The 13,241-nt window shown below is 44.3% G+C and overlaps 1 long non-coding RNA gene across 1 annotated transcript; it reads right to left on the minus strand.

Annotated features, from left to right (window-relative positions):
• Positions 1-55: 55 nt before the first annotated feature.
• LOC142601620 (uncharacterized) lies at positions 56-12,838 on the minus strand. The gene is made up of 4 exons (XR_012835129.1): positions 12,769-12,838; positions 12,084-12,241; positions 606-740; positions 56-483 (listed from the first exon to the last, which is right to left on the minus strand). It is a non-coding gene; the product is annotated as an uncharacterized LOC142601620 (long non-coding RNA).
• Positions 12,839-13,241: the final 403 nt, after the last annotated feature.

Raw genomic sequence — 13,241 nt, forward strand, 5'->3', positions numbered from 1 at the left:
GGGAAAATCTTTAAGAAATATAAAAAGTGATTACTTACTGAGGTTGTCAATGTGGCTTCTTCAATTTGTGTACCACCAGTTACTTGGCTCCTCGGGGTCTACATAAGGAAGGAAAAGGCTTGTCAAGGAAGGAACTGAATTAGGAAATCATACAGCACAGTATCAGCCAAATCAGAACAGATCCCAGAAATCCTTAATCCTACTCCTGTACTTTAGTAACTATTAGACCTTTCTTTAGAGAATTTTTATGTTGGCCGCAACAGAGGGAAACAGCAGACAGGAGGGGTAGGATATTTTTTGTTGTCTCTTTGCGTGCATCTGTGTCATTTTCATGGATCTCTGCTCTTTGCCACCCAAGATAGGAATCATGCTTGTCCTTATTTCAGTCCTCAGTGCTACAATCACCTGTCACTGCTGACAGACCTGTTCGCACCAGGTCTAACTGGATCCAAATCTCGCACTGCTTCTTTTAGGAGCTGTGACCTGAAGGCGTACAGAGACATGAAAGAGCCTTTCCAGAACCAAGTGTAGTTTCACCTCAACAGTGAGAATGCAAGCGTAACTAGAAAAATGTTTTACCTAATAACTACCAGTTTCTGTTTTACCTAAAATTTTGGTAGGCTTGTCCAAGCGTCTCCTTCTGCTGCCTGATGTTTGCAGTCTGCTTTCATCTATGTATCTGTGGTGCTGTTTACTTCCATCTCCTTCACCATGTTTCTGAATCCTACCTGTGTTTTCCTCTGGGATATACAACAGAAGAAATTCAGAGGTAAATATTATAGAGACTGACATCTTCTAGTTATCGAGAATGGTGCTTTTATGAAGGTGGGGGCATCCTTCTTTTTTGCATACTCTCAGGAATTTAACCCCTGGCTGCCATTTAACTCAGCCCAGCGCATCAACAGACCATAAAACATACTACAGGTAACTTGCAGGCCCTTAATATTTCACATTTCCTGACAGCTCGCCACAAAGAGCCTCTGCTGGCTGGATGTTTCACAGCACGGGCCAAGGAGGGCACCGGAAGAAGCTTTACATGCAGTACGCTCCCAGTCTTAGATGAGCAGCTTTTAGGAAACACCCAAGTGCATCAGTAATACACAAGGAAAATGTTTTCAGCGCCTTTGCTCTTCTGCCTTTCATGCGCAGCTAATACACATACTTCTCATCAATGAATTTACACATGCTAGGTATGTTTCCAGTACTGTATGCATAATTAATAAAACAGATACTGATTTCAGCTGAGAGTTCAGAAATTTCGGAAAGATTTGTAAGTTGGTAGCAATCAAATTTCACTGTGCTCAAGCTTTAATTTATTCTTCCCACGAAGTACAAATTAACTGCTGGCAGAAAGTAGTTCACTATGGGGCAGAGCTACCCTGCAATTACTAGGTTCAACAGCGACCTCGGAACGGTCTGTGAACGAAGACGCTGTGTGTGTAACAGCAGCCTTTGCTCTCGGTGTAGCTGCACAGGGATGCACACGAAGTAAGTGCATCGGACAGGCCAGGCTGGGGTTTGCGTTCAGAACGCTGTTTGACTTCTAGATTTGGGACAATGGCTTTTTAAGAGACGATAGATTTGTCTGCAGCACTTGTTTTTGCTTGTGAGGAAATTAGTGCTTTTAACTGTTACGAGAACAGCAGCAAAAATGTTGAATTGAAAATAGGTCCTGCTCGACTCCTGTTTTTTTGACTCTCACCAGCTAAATAACCACAGCCCTCATGAATTGTAAGGCACACATACACACACATACCTCTACACACACATCGTAATTGTGATATAAATCACGTAGTACATTTTAAAATTACACATACACAACCATATCCCTCATAATCTGAGCTATACCAAAATTGGCAAGTACAGCAACTCACACCCATCAGCTACTTCTGGTTTGGTTTGCTGCTTCCCTGACTCATCAGCTGCTTCTGCATACAGAGCCTCGTGACTCAGAGGTGGCAAACCATGCCACCTGCGTAGGAGGACGGAGCATTGCTTCGGGACATCTTTTCCTCTCCGTTCTTATCACACAGATTTCTCTCCTCTCTCAACTCTGCTCTCTTCTTCCAAACTTCACCTTGAATCTAAGCAGCCCCCATCCCCTTCTCCCCACCACAATGAGCACTGATCCACACTATATATATCCTCTTTACTCAGTTGCACATCTCGTTTTCACCACTGCCACAGAGCAATGCTAGAACCCTCAGTGCTGAGCTAGGGCACTCTCGAGCTGAACGTGGCCAAGGACCCATGCTTGGGCATGGGGGATGGAGGAAATAAATAAGTTGTAGAGTGGGAAAATGTCACTAGTGGCTGTGTAAGATAAGGTATGACTTGCACTAAGCTGTGAAACAGAGATCTTGCTAGGAAAGGATGGAGAGGAAGCTGCAGGGCATGCACTGGAATGTACGGGAGACTCTGGCATGCGGCACTGTCTGGATAACCTGGACAGCGTAATGAGTTTGCTGAGGACCTGGCTTGCAGTGCCAAGCCCATTTAATCAGTAAATCTCCTACTGTCCAAGTTTTACTACCTTAAATCAAGTTATAGCTGCTAGACTGCATACTCCTCCAATGCGGATTGCAACAGTCAACAACCAAGTGCTTGATCTTATATTCCTGTGCATTAAGTCCTACTCTCCACCCATTTTCTTCCCTGAGGACACCTCAGGTCATGGGAGGAGCCATTATGGCTTAGGCAGCTAGAGCCCAGGTAGACTGACAGAACTTCCCAAGCCCTCAGTTATCTATACAGGCCTGAAGCAGCTCCAGGACCAACCAGGTTTGCTTGTTCTGTTGCTGATGAGCACTGCGAACAGCAGATCCCGGCTGGCTCAACAAAAGGCATGGAAAACATCTGCTGAACCCAGCTGCAAGCTCAGATCAAAGCAGGAAGCCAGGAAGGATTTCACAAAGGAGATGGACCACCACCTAAGCCACCACCCTCAGTTATTTCACTCTCATTTGAAAGATGGCATCTTTCCAGAGGTAAAGACAGTATCATTGTTGCTATTCTTCCTTGAAGTGAGCATCCATCCAGCACCTGAAATGCAAAACCGGTCCAGGATTATGTTCCCTCTTGCCTTATAAACAGCCTGCCCTCATTATTACTTACCAACAGGAAGCCAACAAAGTCTGAATTACCATTTTAAAATATATCTCTGATCTTATTACAGTGGCAGCTATAAGGAGCTGGCAGGTTACTGAGACACCTTGCTAACTTGGTGAGATTAGTCTCGCAGGTCAGTTACTGAACCAGTCCCACACTTTCCCATCAATTATAAGACACCGGAGAGCAGAGGCGTTACCGTCCAGCCTTGAAAACATCTTGTGATAACCCTGAACATGCTAGAAATAGTAAAGAATCTCTCATTCAAACAGAATAAATGGTGATCATGTAGTTTTACCTATATTATGACACATACACCTCCTAAAAAAGTGAGGATTACAGTCTACAACTGTCAGTGAGACTTCAGGGCCCAAACGCCACAGCAGTGGATGAAAAGTCTGGCCCCTGACCCGAGCCCTCTGATCTGACAGAAGTTTTGTAGATAGAGAGTGCCAAAGTGCAAAGCAAATCACAAGTCAATTTATTCTATAGTGCTGCCAAGTGCATCTGTTTACTTTGGCATTCGCTGGCAGGAAGGGGGGGGGCACGGAGAGACCTGTTATGTTTATTTGCCTCATTTTGGAGCCAACCTCACTGAGCACAGTTTCAACAATCCCTACCCAGTTTGAAGTGAACTGTACTACAAGAGGGCACGTTTAAAATTAGCAAACCAATGGCATGCGTTTCCCTGACTTGTGAGTCACGCTCCACATGAACGCCACTCCGACATTACAAAGGTGAAGGATGCTCCCCTGGAATATGATAGGACAGACTCTGGGGAAGCAGATTTGAAATGTGTGGTTGCCACATCCATGCTCAGGGCTCCACATCATTCTTCTTCTGAAGTTAAACTTTTTATCTATTTCAGAGGTACCAGGTGACTCAGTACTTTTGCAAATCCCACTGCAATGCTCTAGGAGTCTCGGGGTGTTTTTTGTTAGCCTATGCTCAACTTCTTATCGATCTGAAAGAATTCAAGAGCAGATTCTGGAGCTTAAAACATATGCTGCTGCATTAAAACCTAGATGCACGCTACCTCTACGTACTGTTTTAGAGTAAAAGTGGAGGTCTTGCATAGTAAGCAAGGGATTTTTACAGTTTCTGCTAACTGCAGTTGCCTGTTCCTGTGCATTTGAGTGCGAGTGCAGACCTACAATCAGCGTCTGCTTTGTTTTGAGCCTGTCTCATGTCACAGGCTGATATCTTCCCTTGTTCCTGAAATAAACATAGGTATCGAAGGCTGCAATTAGATGATTTTGCTAGGCTGCATTACATTATTGTTATTTACTCAGGCGATCAACTAACTCTAATTAAAATTCTGAAATGTATCTTTTAGCAGGCAGTACCAGCGGAGCGAGCGCAGCACAGCTGAGCTCTCTGGAGTTTTAGCGTGCACAAATCCTGCCGTCTCAGGCCTGAAGTGCACCGCACTTATTGGCGCAGATGAGGAAAGAGCCCAAAATGGCTCACGTCGGGAGTCTCTTCCTGGTTCCCAATCTCTACTGCACTTACATGCACACTTGGTAGGCCCAGAAATAAGGCCAGAATGAGTCATTCTTAGCCCCTAACCCTACTCCCGGCTAGTCGGTGGGAGCCGTTAGTAAACAAATGCTTTATATGTCAGCCTGGATACAAACAGCTCGTGTCTACCAGCTTATACAATGAGGCTGTGTGTGTGTCTGTGTGACAGCCCTCGGCTCCTGTCCCGGGGCAGGGCAACGCCAGCTAAAGGCATGATAGGCGATAGCTTCCCTGGAAATGTGCCAGACGGCTGAGGTCTTACATGACCAGTGCAGGAGAAAGATGGAGCAAATGATGTTCAAAGAGCCCAGACCAAGGAGTTAAAGAAACGAGGAAGCTCCTAGGGGCCTAATCCTGGTAAGGAAGCCTACGGCATCTCCTGGCTGTGGCTCCCTTAGGATCTGTGCACACGCACAGATCTGGAACAAACTGTTCCTTCAGTGGATGTGGTCCATCTCCCAGCCTCACCTGAGGAGGTGCAGAGACGTGCCGCAGAAGGTCAGCAGCTCAGAATCGCTACCTCTCAATCCACCTGCTGAATTCAAAGCTTTGGCACCACAACGTGACGAGCACCTGCGCTTAGCGGGATTTTATTCTAGTACAGTAAACGAAGTTCACCAACTGTTTGGATGGGCAGGTCGCCAGCCTCCCTCTAGAAGTACAACTGTTCACAGCTGTTGAAGGCAATGCTGCGTTCAATTATTGGCACCGTTTTTTTCAAGGCAAAAGTGGCACTGAGAAAAAAGCATTGGGGGAAAGGGGAGGGCGAATGCTGCCCGAGAACCTACTGCAATGCCTGTCCACCTCCACCTTCCTCAGAAAGGCAAAAACCCCAGCACACTTTTGCTATTTCTAGGCCCATGCATCTTGCAGAATCTAGCTCATCTGTCCCCGTTCCTTGTCAGATGCTGGGCACCAGCCCCAGTGCACACTTTGTTGTGCCTGCTAGCCTCAATTTTGAGTATTTAATATCTTGTGGCCAAAAGCAGTGCTGGTCCCTCGGCTGAAAACCGTTAAGTTAAACCTTCAGCGCAGTCTGCAATACCTTGTATAGGTTAGCTGTATCCCTTGACACTGCAGTCAGGGCAAAGCAGGGAATACTTCGGGGGAAGCAAAAAAAATCATACCCCTGGTTGGTTCTAGCATGTGACCTGGGTCTCAGGATGCAGTCACTGCATCAAGTGCTGGCTCCTCAAGCACAAACTACTGGCTCATGTCTTGCCTTTTCCTCTACAAGACTGGGTGGGAAAGGACTTTATGCTTTCTCCTGTCATCAGACCAAAGCAGCACATGACTAAGTGACCAACGACATCCTCCTTCAAACATTTAACTCAGGAAAGAAGAACTTGCGGGAACAGTTTCAGAATAGGGCATGCAGATTTGATGTCAGCAAAACTGTATTTCAAGGCACGTGAAAGATTCCTGTTGCTGCCGTATTTATATCCCTGACTTCTTATTTCGGGGGGGGGGAGAAATGGGTAACATCAATGAAGATACCCCCATGCAACTCTGTGATACCAGATCTGTATCAAGCCTGTTCAGACCGTGAAGATAAACACTCTACCACCAGAGCTTACAGACCATTTGGGAGAATCCGTTCCCAAGAGAGTTGTAAAGAGTCATCGTATGGTAAGCAACCAGGCAACACAGAAAAAAAAAGGCAAATTCAGGGAATCGAGAGCTTCATTTTGAATTTAATCACGTGATTCATAAAACAATCTAATCGCTGGCAGCTTTCAGGAAAGCATCAACGGGGGCATGAACACCCGTATTCAGAAATTCTATAAAGGTTTGGCTTAAGACATCTGCTGAAGATGAAGAGTATCTTAACCTCCTGAGAATGAAATACTCACACTCAGTGATACACGAAGAAGTGTAAAAGAGTATATAGCCAGGCTAGGGATGAGGAAAGTGCTCGGCAAAAGAAAGCAAGCTCACTTACAGGCCTCTTGCTTCTGTTCCACTCCTCTACATGTCCTTGGCTCATGTGCTACTTCATTTAGATAAACTTCAGACCAAGCTCAGCAAAATCCTTTCTCAGAAAGGTAGATTGTTGTGCCTGGCACTGAATCCGAGGGAATATTTAAGATGGTGTAAAAGCCGTATTTCTGTGAGCCTGGTGATGACACCACTGACATGGCTCTAAAGCTGCCTTCAATTATGACAAAAAGTTCATTTCATAGTAAATAAACATCACAGCTAGGCTAAGCGAATACACATGGGATGCTCCAGCTGGAAAAAGACATTTGCCTGTAAAGCTTTCCGATACGGGTAACATGCTGTAAGAAAGAGTGTAAAATGATACCACACTCTACACCCGCTCCCCGCTGAGTGTCCCCTCAGAAGCTGTTCCTTCCCAGGAGCTAAAAACACCTTTCTGGTATTTTCTCAGAATCAACTGTTTTCTCTCTCCAGCTTAGAAGATTATACCCGTCAGCTACAAACACAGATGTCCTTTTTTTTTTATCACAAAACTCAAACTTGTATTTGTTTTCTCAGTGCCCTTCAGACTTCGGACTTTGATAAATTTCTGTGTTAAAAGTTGTTGGAAAATAAATATTTGGATGTCTTTTATGATGCATTTTTCTATGGGCCCGACAAGGTAAAGAATCTACGCGAAAGGCAAAGCGTAGTGTCTCTAGGACATTAGACAACCATGAGAGTCTAGCAGCATGAATTTGCTGGAACATTTTATTTATGATTCAGTTTCTAAGAGCTAGTGGGTACCACAACTCCGGTGAACCCTGAGATAAGCTTCAGACACTTAACATTTCACAGAATTTAGCCAAATATATTACACTATGTTTTATGCTTTGGGATCTCTGCTGCTCCCCATCACTGGCAAAATAACATAACAGAATAATGTCGTATTATTGTTTCAGTCTGTTCCTGTACAGTATAGTGACCCTGCTACTCTCCTGCGTGTAGAACTTCCACTGAAGAGCAAAGGCATTTTGGGGGCATTTCTCATTATGTATCTCTAAAGACTGCAGAGATTAAAATACTATGCACAGGGAAATACTTAATTGAGCAAGATCTGTAGATCTGCAACTTTGACCCCTTTCTACTGGGCTCCAAGAGGAGATTTTCACTGGTTCAATGCTTCTTTTTCTCTGTCTTGCAGTGTCTTGTATCTCCTTGTGCCTCCTTCAAATCCTCAGAAGGGATTTGCTTCTAACCTAGGAGGAGGTAAAAAGCATCGGGCACCAATCATGAAATGGCACATGAAATGCAACTGTACCAGCTAGGGAAAAGGATGCAGAATACAGGTACAGGGAAAGCACAGGAAACGCAGTAAGAGACTGGCCTGGACAAGTGATAAGCTCTGCCTCAAACCCAAGAAGGAATTCAAAGTCAGATTACTATGGTTAAGTAGGAAAGAACGGCATTAGACCTTTTAGATGTTTTGAGTTCGCTAAGTGAGGATGAAACGCATTATAATATGGAAAAATAGTACAACAAACTCAGAATCACAACCTGTTTCCTTGAAAATTCGTCAAAAACCTGTGTGCTTCCAAAGAATCTGTTCAATTTGCAGATGACACCCAGCTAGAAAACACAACAAGGATGCTGAAGGGCTTCAAATGGATTCAAAATGATCCTGACATGTTGGACAAAACCTGGAAAATGAGAGAGTGAAAAAAACAGAGCCGAATGACTTTTCCCAAGCAGAACTTCTCAGCTGTGCAAATACCGAATGAGGAACAACTGGCTAGGCAGGAGTTCAGCAAGGGAATGATACAGGGATTTTAATAGACTGTAAATGTCATGTCAGCAATGTCCCGATTGTGCAAAAAAAAAAAAAAAAAAAAAAGGGAAGCATAATATCGTGAGAACAAAGATGAACACAAGATAACCCTCTGTACTTCTCAGTCTGAGTAAGATCAACTTGGGGTGATGTCTGTGTCCAGCTTTGGTTACTGTTCTTTAGGAAAGATGTAGACAAATTTAAAAGAAAACGGGGAGAGCTACAGGAATGATTACACGCCTATGGCCAACGTGCCAAGATGGAGCAAACTATGTTTCTAATACAGGTAAGAGATAACTGAGGACATGCATAAGAAGCTCCAATTAAGTACAAGGGTGATAAAAGGAAACTTGAAATACTTTGCTTCCTATGTTGCTTTGGGACAGGGTCAGTGAGTTCAGGGCGAGCGGACAGATTTAGGTTAAAAACTAGCAACAATTTTCTAACAGAAAGGACACAAATCATGAAATACATCATCCCGAAGGCACTGGTTTATCCCTCTTTCAAGATCAGCTTCCATAATCATCGGCAGGTTGATGTTGTCTTATGGCAGAAGTGTAAACTAGACCAGCACTTCTTGATTGTTAAGATAAAATGTTTTCTTGAAGACAACCCACGGACCCTCTTGTATTTTACAATTATTTTGGTGGCTATGAAGAACAAAGCCCTTAAGATATAGCTAAGCTTTACTGTCTTATAATACTTTGATTTTACTATTAGAATTATAAACTTTCAAATTTGTAACTGGCAGTAGCTGGGAACCTGTGCATGCTGACAGGCGGAAATGTACTTGCCACCCATGTGCGCGTTGGAGGGGAGGAGGTTACAAATAAATACATTCATGGATGACCTCCAGGCCACCAGCAGCCTGCAGACACCAGCCCTAAACCGGACCCCTGAGGTCCCTTTCAGCGTGTTGCCTTTGATTCTTTGGACACAAGCAGAGGCTCTGATGGTGCCTGGCTTTCCTTCACTGTGATCACAAGCCATATAGATGCACATGCTGATTCATTACGAGCAACAGCTTTTCCCTTCTCTTCACTGGCTGCTGTCCAGATTTTAATGGCTGATAATGTAAAGCAGGTCTGGATCTGGGGTATCCTCATTACTAACCTCTCTGAAGGCCAGTTCTGAGGACAGCGCTCACACCAGTTCTGATCTGCCTGCTTCTCCGCTCTCTCTACATTCTTCAGTGTCTTACTGCAGAAAGCAACTTCTTTGTCAGCAATCTAGGACAGCAGGTGTGGAAAACATTGCTCTTCAAAAGCTAATAGCAACCGAGAGAACCACCTCTTGGTGTTTGTAAACGAAGAGCTTTTACTGTCAGACATACTCCTCATGTGCCACCTGCTGGCTACGGTGAAATGTTGCGTCCAGTGTTCATAGCCGAGATACTTGCAATTACTACGGGAAAAAGATGGTACAGAAAGACAGTCAGGGTTACGGTTTCTTCCCGGAGTGTGATGCTGGTCCAAAGTATATGAATACTTTGCCCTTCCCATTTTTCTGCCTCGCTGGGTGGGGACCCAACGCAGAAAGTGTCAAGCAACTGCCAAGAAAACCTCCGTGGTGGCAGAGTCTTGAATTTTCAATTTTAACCTGGCTTCTAGGGAAAGCTACTTTAGACTAAGCTTGGTGAGCTATGGTTAAGGTATCTATGAGATGATGTTGTTCCTTTTCCCATCTCCTTTTAGTTCTGCTTTTGGGTCCATCTTCTCACTGGGGACAGGAAGAAGAGATGAACAAAATACCTTACTTCTGTACTTGCTTCCACAGCTCCATCTATGCTTCTTCTTTCTCACTATAGCCCCTACTTGCCTTCCTCTACTCCACTGTGCCTCCTCTTTTACTATAGAGATATATTCCTAAGCAAATCTGACCATTTCCAGTTAAACTGTCTACTCCTTTGGCTGCAAAGAGAAAACAACTCACTAGCAAATGGCTGGGTTATAAAACTTAACAAGAATAGTAGACAGGGTGTAAGTCTTCTGTCTAGTATTCTTCACACTAAAAGAATCAATGGTGCTGAACATGATTATACCTTACAGCTGCTGCAAGGGGTAACTACCAAAGCACACTTACGCAGCACTAGTACTCTACTCTATCAATAGGAAATACGATTAAGAGAGTTACTACACATTATTCTGTATTTTTTAGGAATCACGCCAGCCCAAAGTTGTTCAGAGTAGATACGGTGCCTGGTACATTGACCCTAAAACATGGAAAAAGCAAAATGTGGGCAAACCTTTAATGGATCCGAAAGAAACAGGCAATCGTGTTCACAATTTTATGACACCACCCATTAAGAAGGTAACATAAGCACCGTGTAACACTGACAGCAAGCTCAGCGCAGCTAATGACTACAGGGCATGTAGGCTATGGGAACATGCCTGTGCACCACTTTCAGCGAGAATAAGAGGCATAACGGCTCTTCCTATTCACCGGACTGGTGACAATGACCGCTTGGTTTTTCACTCTGTGACAGCAAGAATCCACAGTGTAAGACCTGGCAACAAACAAACACTGACAGCTCTTATTACCAGAAAGTTGCTACCTGCTTCCAACCTCACCTGTGACCTGCTCTCCTTTCCCTCCTCAACAGAGCTTCACACAAGCACTACTGGGTTTTTTACACATCCCACCCTTAGGCTCAGGAAGAGCTCTCTGCAAACCTCCATAAAGCTTTCCTTGCCAAACTCTCACTCTCAAGTTGTCTGTGGAATGTCTGTTCTAAATGCGCCAAGAGTACAGTCACAGGGAGTAACAGGTCTCCTTAATTTGCATTTCTTTTGTACTTGTTCATGTTTCCATTTTGTTGTATTATAAAAGTAAAACTGGAAGAAGCACTGTACACACACAACGCTTGTTTAAGAGCAGTACTCCCCAACATCCTTAATACAGCAACTGTGGATACCATGAGATCAGATGCTGGCCAGGCTCAAAAGCGCTCCCTAAAGAGCCTGCCCTCCTGCCGCTGTCAGAGCCGAATAGTGGGACAGATGCACTGTGGGTCTGATTCAGCACAGCATTTCTCACTCGCTCTTAAGCTACGGCTGAGATTCGCTGTCACCACACTAGATGGCACAGCCTACAGAATAAAATTCAGAAAGTTCATTTGAGACAGTACACGTGAGCCAGGACTTCCACAGCTATGGCTACAGAGCTGTTTACGGAATTGTAATAGTAAATATCCACCCTACTGTTTTGGTTTTGAAATGTGAAAATGTGGCTGGTTTGAGGCTCCTGAACAGAGGCCAGTCAGCTGGCTGGTAATTCTGCAAAGTCACGAGTAGCTTTTCAAAATATGCTCCAGCAACTTCTATCACCTTTACTGAATAAACAATGGTGCAATGAAGCCTCAGTGTTCACAGAACACTAACTTCCAAACTAATGCCACATCAGAAATGATTGCATGTTCAATGATTGCATGAACATTGCATGTTCAAACTAAAATCTTGAATTAATTAGAAACAGAATCGGTAGTGTCCCTGAGACTTCGAGAAACTGTTTCCTTGCCCCTTTACTGTACTGTCACTTTCTTTGGTTCCAATAAAAGCTTAAAAAAATTATAAGATATATTTTGGAGCATTTCTGTTAATCTGCTTTGGAAATTCTCTTAGGAGGCGGAGGACTCCCTGTTCTATGGGATGTGAGCATTTCAAGAATTCCTAGAGAGGAAGGGCTACCAAAAAACAGGGTCAGTTACCGTCTGCAGCGATCTGTGCGTTTGCTTCAGAACAGGAACCTTGTGAGCTCTTGGGCCGTGACTCTTCTCACTTCACTTCTGTTCAGCATCTCTGCTTCTAACACTTGCTAAGTGATCCGTGACCCAGGAACTTCAGCCTTAGTATTCGCCAAGAAACCCTGTTGTTAAAAAAGGAAATAGAAAATAAATTATAGACACTCTAAGAGGTGGCAGTGAATTTGTGCTTTGGGACGTACCTGCATCATTGTTACAACCGTGACTGAACCACCTAAAACTAGTTATATCCAGCATAAATCCACATTGCCTCTGAAAAGGAAAGGTCTGCCTTTCCTTTAGCCACCCATTCTTGTTTTCTCCCCTCTGTTGGCACAAGTATTTGTGTGGATGAAAAGAAACATTTTTTTAATTTTCTGTGCTAATTTTCAGCTGGATCAATTACCTAATCTGACCCACTTCAATGGTCACATGAAAGCAAAGGCCTGCACAAGCGAGGCAGTGAGGACAAGGGAGCCGAAGGGTCACACAGCTCTTCCGCAACAGTGTGGACTCATACTGGACTAAAGGGCAATCCTGCCAGGAGGTTTGCAAATTATGAAGCCTTTTGAGGTCCTGCCACCCACTGCAGTCCCCATAAGCAAGTATCCTTGATAAAGCTGAACGCCTTGCTCACCGAAACCACCCTCACCTCTGAACTGTGGCTGTTCCACAGGAGATTACAAGGTCTAGGAGACCACAGCACTCAAAGTGCATTTGCATTAGTGGGTGCTGATGGCACCCGGAAGCGACTGGGCAAAAATAGCAGGTGCCCCTCCTCCTACGTAGGACTTGAGCGGGAATCTGGGATCTGGGTTACAGAACTGTCCTTCCCTGCCTGGCTGTGCGGCAAGCTCGTCTCCGACACCTGGGTGCTTTGTGACTCCCTCTTTTTGTAATCATTCAAATGCATTACTAGCGACAACAATTACTCAATTCGTATGCTTTGCTTTAGTTTCTTCTGCAGATACTGGATGAAAAAAGAGTCTGGCAACAGAAGAGACTTGTACGAGCATGGAAGATGAACAGAACCAGAGGAGACCTTTGCTCTTCTCTTGCTCATTAAAGCAGCACCCTGCCTTTCATCGCATGCATTTCTGTGTCTTCAAAATAACCTGTTCCTTA

This window comes from Balearica regulorum, chromosome 4 (assembly GCF_011004875.1).
Source record: "Balearica regulorum gibbericeps isolate bBalReg1 chromosome 4, bBalReg1.pri, whole genome shotgun sequence".
Lineage (NCBI taxonomy): Eukaryota > Metazoa > Chordata > Aves > Gruiformes > Gruidae > Balearica > Balearica regulorum.